We start from the raw sequence: 13870 nt of genomic DNA, 5'->3' as shown, positions 1-13870 counted from the left end.
GACTAATACGCCACATATTGGCTACTGGTAGCCAATAAACTGCTTTGCAGGCCATAAAACACTTTAAAAACAACAACAACCCTTACCTTTCATCTTAGAATGGATACTGTATATTGATTCCAAGGCAGAAGAGCAATGCAGGTAAGTGATTTGCCCAGGGGCACAAAGCCAGGAGTATCTGAGGCCAGATCTGAACCCAGGACCTCCCATCTCTAGGCCTGGCTCTCAATCCACTGAGCCGCCTAGTTATCCCGCTTCAAACGCTGTATTAATTGTTATAATAAATACAGTCTTTCTCTGCTATCTCAGCACTGGCAGGAAGGATAAAACTGGTAGATAAGACTATGGACACAAATAACTATCATCAGACCCACTAAATTCAGTATCTCCCAATAAAGTATGTAAGATCCTTAAGAGCTGAGATTGTTTATTATTTTGTCTTCATATGCCCAAGGCCTTTTAAAAATTCTCCATAAATTGAATCCAGGAAAAGGAAATGTGGGAGGATCTCAGCAATCTTAGTTCCCATGGAAGAACCATAGGAAAACAGAGGGAGGTCTGTGCTCTCTGGAAAATTGGTGAGTTTCTCCTAAATCCCAAATACCTTAAATTGGGTTCTATGTTTGTGCCCTAAGGGTTACTATGACCAAGGGTCTACATAAACAACTTTTAACTTCAAGCAGCTCTTCTTCAAAATGTCAAGAAACCAAGTATATACACTACTTAAAATGACAACAATAATCTGGGCTGGGCTGGCAAGAGTTGAATCTGTTCAATGGCTGCTCCCGCAGCCGCCACTGTGTGTAACCAGCTCTGTGTAGTCAGTGATCACCACCATACCCCCTGCAATGATCCCTCCTGGCCTCCTCTTGGCTCTTCTGGTTCCTTCCAGCTTCCTCCAGCTTTGGGGCAGCCACTTCCAAGCTCAACTGGTTATCACTTTCAAGATAGTGGGGTCCTGGCATTGCCAGGCCATCAAGAGCAACCCAGACAAGAAGTTTACTCTGAGCCAGATCCATCAGTATGTGGAGGGCACCTTCCTCTTCTACGAGAAGGGTAGGCTGGCTGGCAGAATATCTATCATAATCTGTCCCTCAACGACTGTTTCAAGAAAGTGCTCTGAGATGAAGATGACCCAGGGAAAGGAAACTATTGGATCTTGGACCCAAACTATGAGAAAACATTTGGTCATGGATACTTTCAGAGAAAAAGGAAACGATGATGGAATCCCAATGGGACAGGGACATTGGGAACTGTCTGTAAGTCTGAAGATAGTAGCTCTGGGCCCATCAAAAATCCAGTGGAGAACTTAGGGCTCACTGGCTCCACCTCCCCATTGCTGCTTAGCTCACCCAGCTCTGGGACTGAGTCCAAATCCTCCATACTAGTTATGGAGCCCAGCTCCACTTCCACCATGGGGGTCCTAGTTAATGGCTGTAGACTCTTCCCCAGACACCTCCCAGGAGCAAGAGATGAACCAGTGGGGGGGACTTAATTCTTTAGAGGCAAGTAAGCTCTGGCTTCAGTTCCTACCCAACTTGCTCTAGCATGGTGCATGGTGTGAACTTGGCCCTCATATTCAGTTCCAACCCAGGAATGGTCAATCCACCAGCTTCCATAACTTGTAAGTCAACAACTTGATCTATAGCAGAGAAGGAACTGAGGTTTAGAGAGAGGGAAGAGAAGGCTTCAATTCCCACAGAAACTTTCTCTTTTTGGAGTGGAGCCCTAGTTCTTTAACCACCTCTACTCTTCTTGTCAGGCTAGTTTAGAAATGGTCTTTCAGAGAAAGCTGGTGGAAGAAATGAAACAAGCATTTGTTCATTGTTTACTATTTGCCAGGCATTGTACTAAGCACTTCACAAATCTCATTTGATTCTCAAACAATCTTAAGTGGTAGGTCCTATTTGTCCCCATTTTAAAGACTGAAGAAACTGAGACCCAGAAAAGTGACTTTCCCAGGGTCTCATATCTAGTAAATGTCTGAGATGAGATTTGAACTTAAGTTTTCCAGACTCTAGGCCCACTCCTCTATTCAATGTGACCTAGCTTTGAATTTTGGCCCTAAGGGATTATTCCAAAAATACTCTCCTACTCCCGCAATCCCAATTCAAACCAAAAAATCACATCCTTTAGGATTTGTGGATGAGGCAGGTTCCGCCTACTATTTTGAGATTGTTTAGGCTTCAGTATCATCCTTTCTATGATGAAGGATATGAGAGAAATAGACTTTGAGGTCATTATCCCTTCTTGGTCATTTGAACCTTTTCTCATTTTGGTATCTAGTGAATAATTCTGGATTCCCAAACACCTGTTCTGTAGAAAAGGAGGTGGTATTATAGTAATTTCTTTCTTTTAAAGCAAAATAGAACTGGTTTGCATTTTCAAAAATAATAACAACATTTAACCCTTAGGGGAAAAAGGTATCAGATGACCAGAACATTTTAAGATACCCAAGGATATCTGCCCAAGTGCACCCTAAGCACTTTCTCTCTAAATGGAATATATTTTAACCATTCTAACTATGATTTAACTTCATCTAGCTAATCATCAATGTGGAATTGATCAACTCTTACTTCCAAGGCCAAGTACAAGTACTGGTGGTGCATAGCTCAGCAGCTATGGCAGCTCCTGAATTCTCTGTGAGCTGAGAGCCACCTGAGCCTTAATGGGGAAGCTGACAATTCAAATATTTGTCCTGGTGGCTGTGTTTTGGAGAGGGGGTGTCTAGGTTACCAATGCTCTGTGCCTGACTGTGCCTACCTTCTACTCTCACAGAGCTGAGGCACAGGCCATGCCTGGAAGTAGGATTTTATCCAATGGCCCACTGAGCTGCATAAGGAGAACCAAGGTATCCAGAAAGTCTCAGTTTAGAAAAGATAGAATTGTGTAATGGTAAGATCACTGGACTAGGAAATTCATAGATCTGGATTGCAGATCCCAGCTCTCCCACTAACCAGCTGGGTGATTTTGGTCAAGTTTCACTCTTTCCTAGGGCCTCAGTTTCCTCATATGTAAAATTAGGATGGAGTTTTTAACTTTCAATGTTTATATTTCAACATAATACGATTCTAAAACATTCAGAGATCTGAATATTAACCAAACCTGTGGAGATTAAAATTAATATGCAAAAGCTAAGCATTATATTTTATAAAGTTTTATTAATAATAACTAAAGTAAGACACCTAGCTAACCCAGCCTACTCGCTAGAGAAAAAAGGATGAGGGGGTAGCCTCAGAACTTATACAAATGTGACCACACAAACGTGGACACAGGGAAAAGCATTCTGGGTAATACAGAAAGGAATTTGGGGTAATGTAGTTTTAGGGGTTCAAGATATTTCTAACTATACAAAGCTCTGCTGCTGACTCACTATGAGATTTTAAGTTACTTTCTCTCTGAGCCTCATTTCACCAAAGGGCTCTCATTTGCAAAAAGCATTTTCAAAGCATTTTCACTTTCTTTTCTTTTTAAACTTTTATTTCTGTCTTAGAATGGATACTATTAGGTTCCAAGACAGAAGAGCAGTAAAGTTTAGGCAACTGAGGGTAAGTACTTGCCCAAGATCATTCAGTTAAGAAGTATCTGAAGCCAGATTTGAACCTATGACCTCCCATCTCCAGGTTTGGCTATCTACCACTGAGCCACCTAGCTGCTCCCACTTTCATTTTCATCATCACATCTGATAATTCTATAGAGAGAACTCCTGGATAAGGAAACTTCCCTCTTCCAAGGCAGGTCTCCCTCCTTCTCAGCCATATCTAATCTTAGCTAAGAGGGTGACTTGTCCAAGACACAAAGTCAGTGTGTATCTGAGTGGGCTTGAACCTTTGCTTCAAAATCAGGTCTCAATTCATCATGCCGGACTGTTTAGTAGCATATAATATCGAATCAACAAATGATGTCAAGAGGATGGATTATTACAACCCTAGAAAGTAATTAAGGCAGATACAACTCAATATTACAGATGAAGAAACAAGTTTGGAAGTATTACTGGCTTTATGTTTCTATTATTCAAACAAGACAATAGTAGACTATGATACTAGATTGTAAGCCCCTCAAGGAGGTCCCCTTCTGTAAAGCCTAAATAAGAGGTCCCCCATCAAATTCTGTGAGCCTCAAAAATTCTGGTCCCTTTTTTTATAATACAAAGTTTTACTCAAAGAGTATTCCAGCTTCCCCAGCACCTACACTGGGCTCAGTACACTTAGGCCCTTAACTAAATGGTGACTTTGTTGAGTTAGAGACAAACTTAAGGACTAAGGTTGTCCTGCATCTGGCTCTTCCAAGATGAAGGAACAGTATGTTCAGAGCAACAGGCATGGTATCAAGGTACCAGGTTTCAAAACCTAAATCTGCTACTTAGTGGCAGACTTCTCCTCAATCTAGGCTTCAGTTTTGTCATCTGATAAAATGAAGCATCTAATAAAATGAAGCATCTAGCCCAGTGGTTCCCAAACTTTTTTGGCCTATTGGCCCCCTTTCCAGAAAAAATATTACTTAGCCCCCTGGAAATTAATTTTTTTTAATTTTAATAGCAATTAATAGGAAAGATAAATGCACCTGTGGCCATCACCACCCACCTGGATCGCTGCAGCACCCACCAGGGGGCTATAGCGCCCACTTTGGGAATTACTGATCTAAACGAAAAGATCTGTGGTCTCTTTCTACTATAAATCTCATGATCCTGCAACCCTAAAGTAAACTTGGATGGGCTGTAAAGATCTCAGGTTGAGCAAACAAATCCCTATGGGAGCACTGAACAGCTTTCAACATGGCACTACCTACAGGTGATGCTGGGTTCATTGATGAAGGGAGTCCAAAAGAATTGGGCCTTCCTATTTCTAAGTGATAAAGCACAGCCTCAGAAAACTCACCAGTGGTCCAGGGTCCATGACAGCAAGAAGTCTTGCCTATTCCCATGCTGTCTCCTTAATGCTTCCTAAATCCAAAGGCAAGATCAGAAGTCTCTTTCCCCAAAAGTCTTATATTTACTATGTATTTATTCCGTATGCACTGTTTGTATACATGGTATATGTCATCCTCCTTACCCCCACTTTTGGAATTTTAACACCTTGAGACGAGAGCTTGTTTTATTTTTGGTGTTTGTATTCCCAGAATTTAGCACAAGGTCAGGCTTCTACATTTATTAAACAGCCACCATGCCAAGCCCTGAGGATACAAGGAAAGAAAAAAAACAGTCCCTTCCCTCAAGGAGCTCCCAGTCTAATGGGAGAGACAACATGCAAACAAGCTGTATGCAGGATAATCAAAAATAATCATCACCAGGAAGGCACTGGACATAAAGGGAGTTTGGGGCCTTAGCTGGGACTAAAAGGAGGCCAGGGGAAGTCAGGAGGCAGAGATGAGAAGGAAGAGCACTCCAAGCATGAAAGCCAGCCAGCAGACACCAGGAGACAGTGTTTTGGTTTTGGGTTTGGTTTTTTTTTTTTTGTTTAAACTTTACTTTCTTAGGCAAGAAGAATAGCAAGGGTAGAGCGTCTTGTTAAAAGAAGAGCAAGAAGGCTCTTGGTTACTGGACTGCAGGTCCCTTTCCTAACCTAGAGGAAACATTCCAACATTTTTCCATGGGGGGAACCCATGATTAGTATATTTGATCCTTGGAAGCCCATTAAGAGCTGAGGGGCAAAGACTTACCTTTAAAAGTAAACCAAACAAAAGGGGATTTCCCACAGAAAATTTCTTAAGACAACCAAGGGATAGCCTGAGGTATTGTACAGCTGGAGTCTGGAATCTCTGGCAAGGACCTTGACTCAATTGGACATTTTGGTCTCCTTTTTTCAGCATCTCCCAAACTCTTCTGCCAAGATATCACAGCTCACCCCGCTACACCACAGCAGATTCTCTCCATAAAACCTTCAACATCAATATAGTCTCCGATGTTGGATTTTCAGCCATGCTTTTTGAGCCTCCTATTTTATATATGTATGTGTGTGTATGTGTGTATATATATATGTATGCGTACATATATATATATAGCCATCTGCTTATTTTAATAGCTCTTCTACTCCTCCCTCCTCCTTACCAAACTGTTTATACCACTTTGAAGCTGGTGCTTACTGTTTACACTACTGTTTACATCTCTACTTAGGAGGAACCTTAGCCCTAGCCCTTTCCCAGTTCTGGCCAATCCCCAATGATTCTCATTGCTGGCTCCAAGGTGAGAAGCCAATTCTCTCCACTTTCAGTGGTCTTGTACACTACTAGCTCCAGACCAGTGTCACAGAACTCAAAGCCAAGCTCCACTGCTTTCAGAGATTTTGTTTTTCTGCCAGCCTGCCCTTCTTCTTCTTTTCCACTTATTTCAAATCCTACTATCCCTTCTAAGGTCATCTTACTTAAAGCTGAAACCTCCAATATGTATTATCTCCCTCTATTAGAATGTAAGCCTCCATTAAACTGGAAGCTCCTTGAAGGCAGAGACTTTGCTTCTTTTGGTCCCCCTAGCACTTAGCTCTGTGCCTGGCATGCAGAGCCTCTAAGTAAATGTTGATTGATTAGAAAAAAGGGATTGTCTTTCTTTCTCCTACTTGTATCCCCAGTGTTTTGCACATAGTAGATGTTTAATAAATGCTTCCCCCCATTCATTAATTCATCTTCAAGAAGTCCCCCTCACCCCACAACAACCCCAACTATAAGTTAAGTTTTGCAGGATTTGCAAGAAGCCATGTCTGGGGGCACTAAACTTTCCCTCCTCTGAAATCCTGTGGTGCTTAATTTCTAAAACACTCCCCAGGCACTGCTTAAAATGTCTTCTGCTGTTAATTTGTCCTAGATCAGTGATGGGCAAACTATGGCCCGAGGGCCAGATGGGGGGGGGGGGAGGCCTGAAATGTTCTATCCAGCTTTGCTACATTATTCCTAATCTGATGAATACAATGAGTAGGACACAATACAATGAAACTTCGAAAAAGTTGCCTTAGAAACAGACTGACAGATGAGCATTTCCTTTCCTTTGGCTCCCTCTTTAAAAAGTTTGCCCATCACTGTCCTAGATACATCCTGTCATATCCACTAGATTGTAAATTTTTTGAGGGCAATGACTATCTTAAGACACATCTGGATTTAGTATCATGGTGCTCTACCTGTAGCAGGCATGCAATCAATGTTTCCAAATAAACTCATTCACCAGATAGAGAAGATTCATAAGGTTTCCCCACCACATACTATGGTGAAATAGAGGACAATGGGCAGCTAAGGTCTCTTCAAGCTCTAGCAATATTCTAACATTGGGGTTCTAAGTGCCCCTCCAGCACTAACATTCTAGGATTCTGTTTCTATGCAGTCGAATGAGACTTCCCAAAGGCTATTAACTTTTTTGTTTTCTATCTTAGAATCCATATTTGTTCCAAGGGAGAAGAGTGGTAAGGGCTGGGCATTTGGGGTTATTGGTTTATTTCTTACCTATTCCCTTGCCCTATTATGTACTGGGGGAAGAAATGACCTCCAAACTTAAGCAAAGACCTTCTTTCAAATCTCCCCAACCATTAATGCCCTCTTTTCCCTAAAAACCTGGTAATTAACTACCTTGTGAGAGACAGCTTGGCCCTAGCTGAACAGAAAGCTGGCCTCAGGGTCAGGAACACGTGGGACCAAGGCCACCTCTGACACCTACTGGTTGTGAGGCCTCTTTTAACCTCTCAGTGCCCTCAGGCCATTCTTTTAACAGGAAAAGTTTCAGAAAAGACCTGTATAGAGACAGAGAGAAACTCTTGACAATATACCAACGAACAGGTATGTTCAAAAACTGGTTAAAAAAAAAAAAAGACATGTTATCTTCTCTAATTAGAATATAAACTCCTTGAGAACAAACCAGGACTGTTTCCATTTTTTTCATCTTTTATATCTTTCCAGTGCCCTGTCCAATTCCTGGCACTTAGTAGGAGCTTAAAGCATGTTGACTGACTACTCCCCCAGAAGGAATTAAGAGATCTGGGTTCTAACCCTGGCAAAGCATAGGCAGGCAGTTCACTGGATAAATTACTGGGGCTAGAAACAAGAAGACCTAAGTTCAAATCCAGTCTCACATTTACTATCTGTATGATCCTAAGCAAGTCATTTAATTTCTGTTTGCCTCAGTTTCTTCAAATGTAAAGTGGAGTAATAGCTCTTGCCTCCCAGCGTTGTTATAAGGATGCTTGTAAAGAACCTGGAACATAGTGGTTATTTTATAAATGCTTGGTTCCTTCCTTCCTTCCTTCCCAAACTGGCTAATAATAAGAACCCAGAGACTATCACCTACTAATCTCCTGGAAGTTCAATACACTTTCCCATATTACTCTAAAAGCTTCTGTCTCAAGCAGGGACAGTCAGCTAAACTTCAAATTTTTTTCCAAAAAAAAAAAAAAAAAGCACCAGGGCTATTGGCTCTAAACAATACCTTGCATCTGGTTTGGCATAAATTTGCATATTTAATCCATGAGGGCCCTAACTCCAAGTATGTCAAATGGAATTAATTACAGCAACCTTCTGCAATTGTTTTCAAACCCAATATTAAAGGCTTTCCACACATGAAACACACAACAGATTTGTAACTCATCCAGCTAATCATGTCCTGAGTTAGGAGGACTGAAGACAGTTGCTCAGTCTTCAGCCTAGGAGAAGCTGAACAGGGACCTCAGGATGCAGAAGGATGAAAAGCAAAGAGCTGACTCCCTGGGGAATCCGAGATCCCGGGTTCAAACTCTGACTTGAAACTTTAATACTTGTTCAATGTTGGGCAAATCTGGGCCTCACTTTCCTTATCAGTAAAAGGAAGGGGTTGAACTAAATAGTCTCTAAATAGTCCCTCTTTCAGCTAAAAAAAAAAAAATCTATGATTGAACATAAACAGGATTTAGAAAGTACTGCCCAGGGATACCTACCCCACCCCCAACTTTTGCTCTGATTTCAAGTCAGATATTTTGGGTGGGGAAGTTAAATTTTACAAAGATAAAACCCCATAAACTGCTTATCACAAGATCCAGGCTGATGCCCAATTTTAGCTCTTTTCAACAGAGCAAGCACCTAATTTTAAAAAATGTTTTGAAGCTAAAGTAACTTTCATTTAAGTTAACTTAAGGCTCAAAAACCTCCCCTCAGGATAGCAGGAAGCAGAGGAGTATACTGGAAAGTGCACAAACTGTATAAACCTTTGAATGAAAGACACCACTACTGGGCCTATACCCAAAGGAGCTCAAAGACAGGGGAAAAGGTCACACACACACACACACACACACACACACACACACTATAGCAGCCCCAAAGACCTGGAATGAGAGCAAGCACTCAGCAGCTGGGGGATTGGAGAACAAAGAATGAACAGAGAATGTAATGGAATATTGTTGCAGTAATATGGCAAATCTGGAGAAAACTTGGAAAGATTTTAATGAGTCAATAGAGTGAAACACACAGAACCAAGAGAACACTTTACACAATGGCCACAATACCATAAAGGAAAGCAAAACTGAAAGACTTTGACCCTCTGGTCACTGCAGTAAAAACTAATTGTTCCTTCAGGCCTGACAGTGAAGTCTACCTCCTGTCTCTTGGCTCGGAGGTATAGAATAGGTTTTTCAGACACCATTCTCTCCAGGTTCTCCTCCTACCCACCTGACTGTTCCTTCTCAGTCTTCTTTGCCCAACGCTCTTCTAACTGCAGGCAGGGGTCTGCCATGGGCCCTCTTCTCCCCCTCCACTACTTCTTCCACTTGGTGATCTCATCAGCTCCAGGGGATTTGTTGTTTGTCCTTTGTTTTGGAAGAGCACCAGTGACATCATGGAGTGATGTCTTGACTTGCTCCTGAGTTGAATTTAAGTGAGGCAGAGTGGTATCAAGTCATCAGCCTCATTCTGTTCCAGGGTCAATGAAGTCCAGTAGCAAGACAGAAGTCAGGACAACTGGGGATGGCAGGAGGCAGGAGATGACCTTGGCATCTTCAAAGTTGGATGGAGCTCTGAGCGCTCCACAGCTGGCTTCGGTTGCCTTCATAACCATTGATACAAACTGTTCTCATTCATGCACTCGACAGTGAAAGTCTCCACATGCTCAGGATAGACATCCTCCATTCCAGCTCTATGACGGGTCCTCCCTCCGCTGGTCTAGCCCATCATATGCGATGATTTTACCATGACCTACTACAACTTCTTGGTGCCACAGATGGGAGATGGGTGAAAGGTAGACACCAAAAGTGGATAGGCAGCCCTGAAAAGGGCTCCCTGAACACCCCAGACACAGGTTTGATTACTATGTTGATGATTCTCAAATCTGCCTATCCAGACCCAAACTCTCTGCTGACTTCCAATCTCACATCTCCAATAGTTTTCTAAACATCTTGAATCACAACTCCAGTTGACTACTCTAAACTTGCTATGTCTAAAACAGAACTCATTATCTCTCCCGCTAAACCCTGCACCAGCCTCCTTCCCTATTACAGTAGAGGGCAAGCCATCCTTCCAGTCCACAACACAGAAATCACCTGGACACCTCACCATTTCCCTGTCCCCTCATAACCAAATTGTTCCCAATGTCTACCTATTTTACCTTTGCAAAAACATCTGCTGAATAAACTCCCTTCTTTCCTCTGCTATTGCCCTGCTCTGATACAGCCCTCATCACTTCACACCTGGACTACTGAAATAGGCTTCTGGTGGATCTGATTGCCTAAGGTCTCTCCCCACTCCAATCCTGCCTCAAATTCAGTCACTAAAACATAAGTCTGACCATGTTACTCCTCACCCCCCACCTCACTGAATTCCAGTGGCTCCATATTGCCTCCAGAATAAATACAAAATACTCTTTGGTATTCAAAGTCCTTCCTACCCAACCTCTTCCTACCTTTCTTTCTTCTTTCTTTCTTTAAACCCTTATCATCCATCTTAGAATCAACACTGTGTATTGGTTCCAAGACAGAAGAGTGGCAAAGGGTAGGCAATGGGGGTTAAGTGACTTGCCCAGGATCACACAGCTAGAGAGTGTCTGAGGCCATATTTCAATCTCTGGGCCTGGCTCTCAATTCACTGAGCTACCCAGCTGCCCCTCTTCCTACCTTTCTAGTCTTCTTACATCTCACTCCCCAATACTTACAACCTTGATCCAGTGACACTAGGATTCTGGCTATTCCAGAAACAAGACTTTCCATCTCTTGGCTCAGGACATTTTCTCATGTTTTATTCCATGCCTGAAACAGTCTCTCTCTTTTGCTCTAACTACTGACTTCCATGGCTTTCTTTAAGTCTCAACTAAAATCCCACCTTTTCAGGAAGCCTTCCCAAGCCCTTAATTCTAGTGCCTCTGGTCTGTAAATTATTCCTATTTATCCTCCATAAAGCTTGCTTTATTTTTATTTGTTTGCATGTTGTCTCCACCATTAAACTGTAAGCTCCTTGAAGAGGAGTTTTGTGTGTGTTTTGCCTCTTTCATATTTCCATCCTTTAGCACAGCACCTGGCACATAGCAGGAGCCTAAAACATGTTGATTGGTTGATTGAGAATAATGTGTACACTTTCAGATGCAGCAAGTGTGCTAGTTTTTTGTTTTGCCTGGCTTGTATTTACTTTTTGCAAGGAAGAGAATTTTATTTGAGGGCAAAGAGTAGAGACATTAGGAACTATCCGTCCTATTTTTTTTAAAACATCAATAAAACATTTTTTAAAAGTGGGCAGGCACTGAACTAGAAATCAAGAAACTCAGGTCCCAGTTCCAGCTTTACACCTCATTCATTTCTGTGACAGTAAGCAAATGACTTTCCCTCCCTTGGGCCTGCACTCTCTACTATGCAAAAATGAGTGAATTGGCCTTCATGGATTCTATAATCCTTTCAACTTTCTAGGGTCCATTCCAGCCCCCAAAATTGATGCTCTGCTTTGCATTCTAGGAATCTGACTTACCTCAAGGATGACTTCCCCTAGTCTGAATTAAAACCCACCTGTTTCCAGTTGGCAAGCTTAAACCCACACGAAGGATGATTTGGGTTTTCAAATCAAAACCTGACAGTCAATGTTAGACACTGAAATGTAGCCAGAATTAGGAAGCAACTACCACACTGACTAAGCACAGTTTGGAACCCTTTTGAAGGAAAAATTGGAGGGGCTAATCTTTTGGATTCATTTGATGGATTTATTTCCCTCCAAATTGGCAATGTGTTTAATTAATGTTCAAGGAAAGAGACAAGTTGGGGAAAATGGCTTTTTAAAAAAAAGTTATTTAGTACTTCATTTGATTTTTTTTTCAATTCTCCCTCAATTTTGACTAATTATATTGGAGCCTTACTATGATATTATCTTTGGCATCTGTACCTTCTAAGGAGGTGCCCTTGGTCTTTTTGCAATAAAATTTCCTTGATTGAGGTTCCAAATGGACACATCTTATACTCTTATTCATTCTATACGGCAAATAAGAAGGATTTAAATCACAGAATGTTAGCTCTGGAATGGACCTTTGAACATAGACTTAGGATATAGAAAGTTACAATTGGAAGAGAACTAAGAATGCAGAATATTCCAGCTAGAAGGGCCCTTAGAATACAGAATTTAATTAATTTAATTTAATTTAATACATCTACTATGTACAAAGCAAAGAATTCTAAGTGCTAGGGATATAAAGGCAAAAGCTTTTTCAAAACAGTTCCCGCCCTCAAAGGGGGCACTGTATTCTCCAGGAGGTTACAGCATGAAAACAGATTAGTAAATATAAGATAATTTGAAGAAAGAGAAAGTACTAACAATTTTGTAACCTGATGTCTTTGGACAGATTTCAAGAACTTAGATGGGGGGAGGCAAGGTCTCTTTAGTCAATATAATTGGTTTTCTTTGTCACCCTAAATATTTTAATTTGGGCATTTAAAATATTACCATGAAAAGAGGTCTCTACTTGGGCTTCACTAGACTGCCAAAGGGGCTACTTTGGACACACACACAAACACACACACACACACACACACACACACAAAATGAAGAAACCCTGGAATCAAGAAAGGCTTTCCCAGTAGATGGCATGTGAGCTGAGCCAGAGAAAGCCCTATATCTTAAGAATGCTTTTATAGTGGGCAGAGAGGTGGCCCAGTAGACTAAGAGCCAGGCCAGGAGAGGAGATTCTGGGCTCCAATCTGGCCTCAGACACTTCCTAGCTATGGGACCCTGGACAAGTAGCTTAACCCCCATTGCTTAACCCTTACTACTCTTCTGCCTTGGAACCAACACAATAAACAGTATTGATTCTAAGACAGAAGGTAAGTGTTTAAAAAATGAACAAACAAAAAAAAAGAATGCTGCTGGAGCTATAAAAGATCTCAGAATACTGAACATTAGAGTTAACGGGGCCCTGCCCTGCTAATTAAAACCCTTCCTTTTACAGAGGAGGAAATCAAGGCTCAGAAAGGTCAGTGTATAATCATTGTATATTTAAGTAAACCCACCAAGTTCCAGTTTCACTTTTCTTGCAATTTCAAGTTCTATCCCAACATTAGAGTGGGAAGGGACCTTAAAGATTCTCCCAGGCCCTTCCTTTTACAATAAAGAAACTGAGGCCCACATAAGGAAGTGCCATAGAAGCGGCGGGTGTCAGAACAAGCCAATCTGTTGACTTTCCACCACATCCTGCTGCCTCCTATTGCAGAGAAGGGTTTCTATTAAAAACACAAACTCAATTTTAATTTTTTTCCCCTAAGCAATGAAAATTTCATAGAAAGATGTCTCATGTAAAAATTTCTTAAATTTTTTTCCTTTGGAACTTTTGAGATTAGGGTCTTGCATCTCCCAATGTCCCCTTAATAAATCAATCTCTCTCTCTCTCTCTCTCTCTCTCTCTCTCTCTCTCTCTCTCTCTCTCTGTCTCTCTCTCTCTCTCTCTCTCTCTCTGTCTCTCTCTCTC

At 41.6% G+C, this 13870-nt stretch overlaps 1 pseudogene; it reads left to right on the top strand.

Moving 5' to 3' along the window:
- The first annotated feature begins 888 nt into the window (after positions 1 to 888).
- On the top strand, positions 889 to 1670 carry LOC123235264 (annotated as a pseudogene).
- The last annotated feature ends 12200 nt before the right edge of the window (positions 1671 to 13870 follow it).

Source organism: Gracilinanus agilis, chromosome 2 (assembly GCF_016433145.1).
Source record: "Gracilinanus agilis isolate LMUSP501 chromosome 2, AgileGrace, whole genome shotgun sequence".
Classification (NCBI taxonomy): domain Eukaryota; kingdom Metazoa; phylum Chordata; class Mammalia; order Didelphimorphia; family Didelphidae; genus Gracilinanus; species Gracilinanus agilis.
This window is presented reverse-complemented; position numbering and strand designations above follow the sequence as displayed.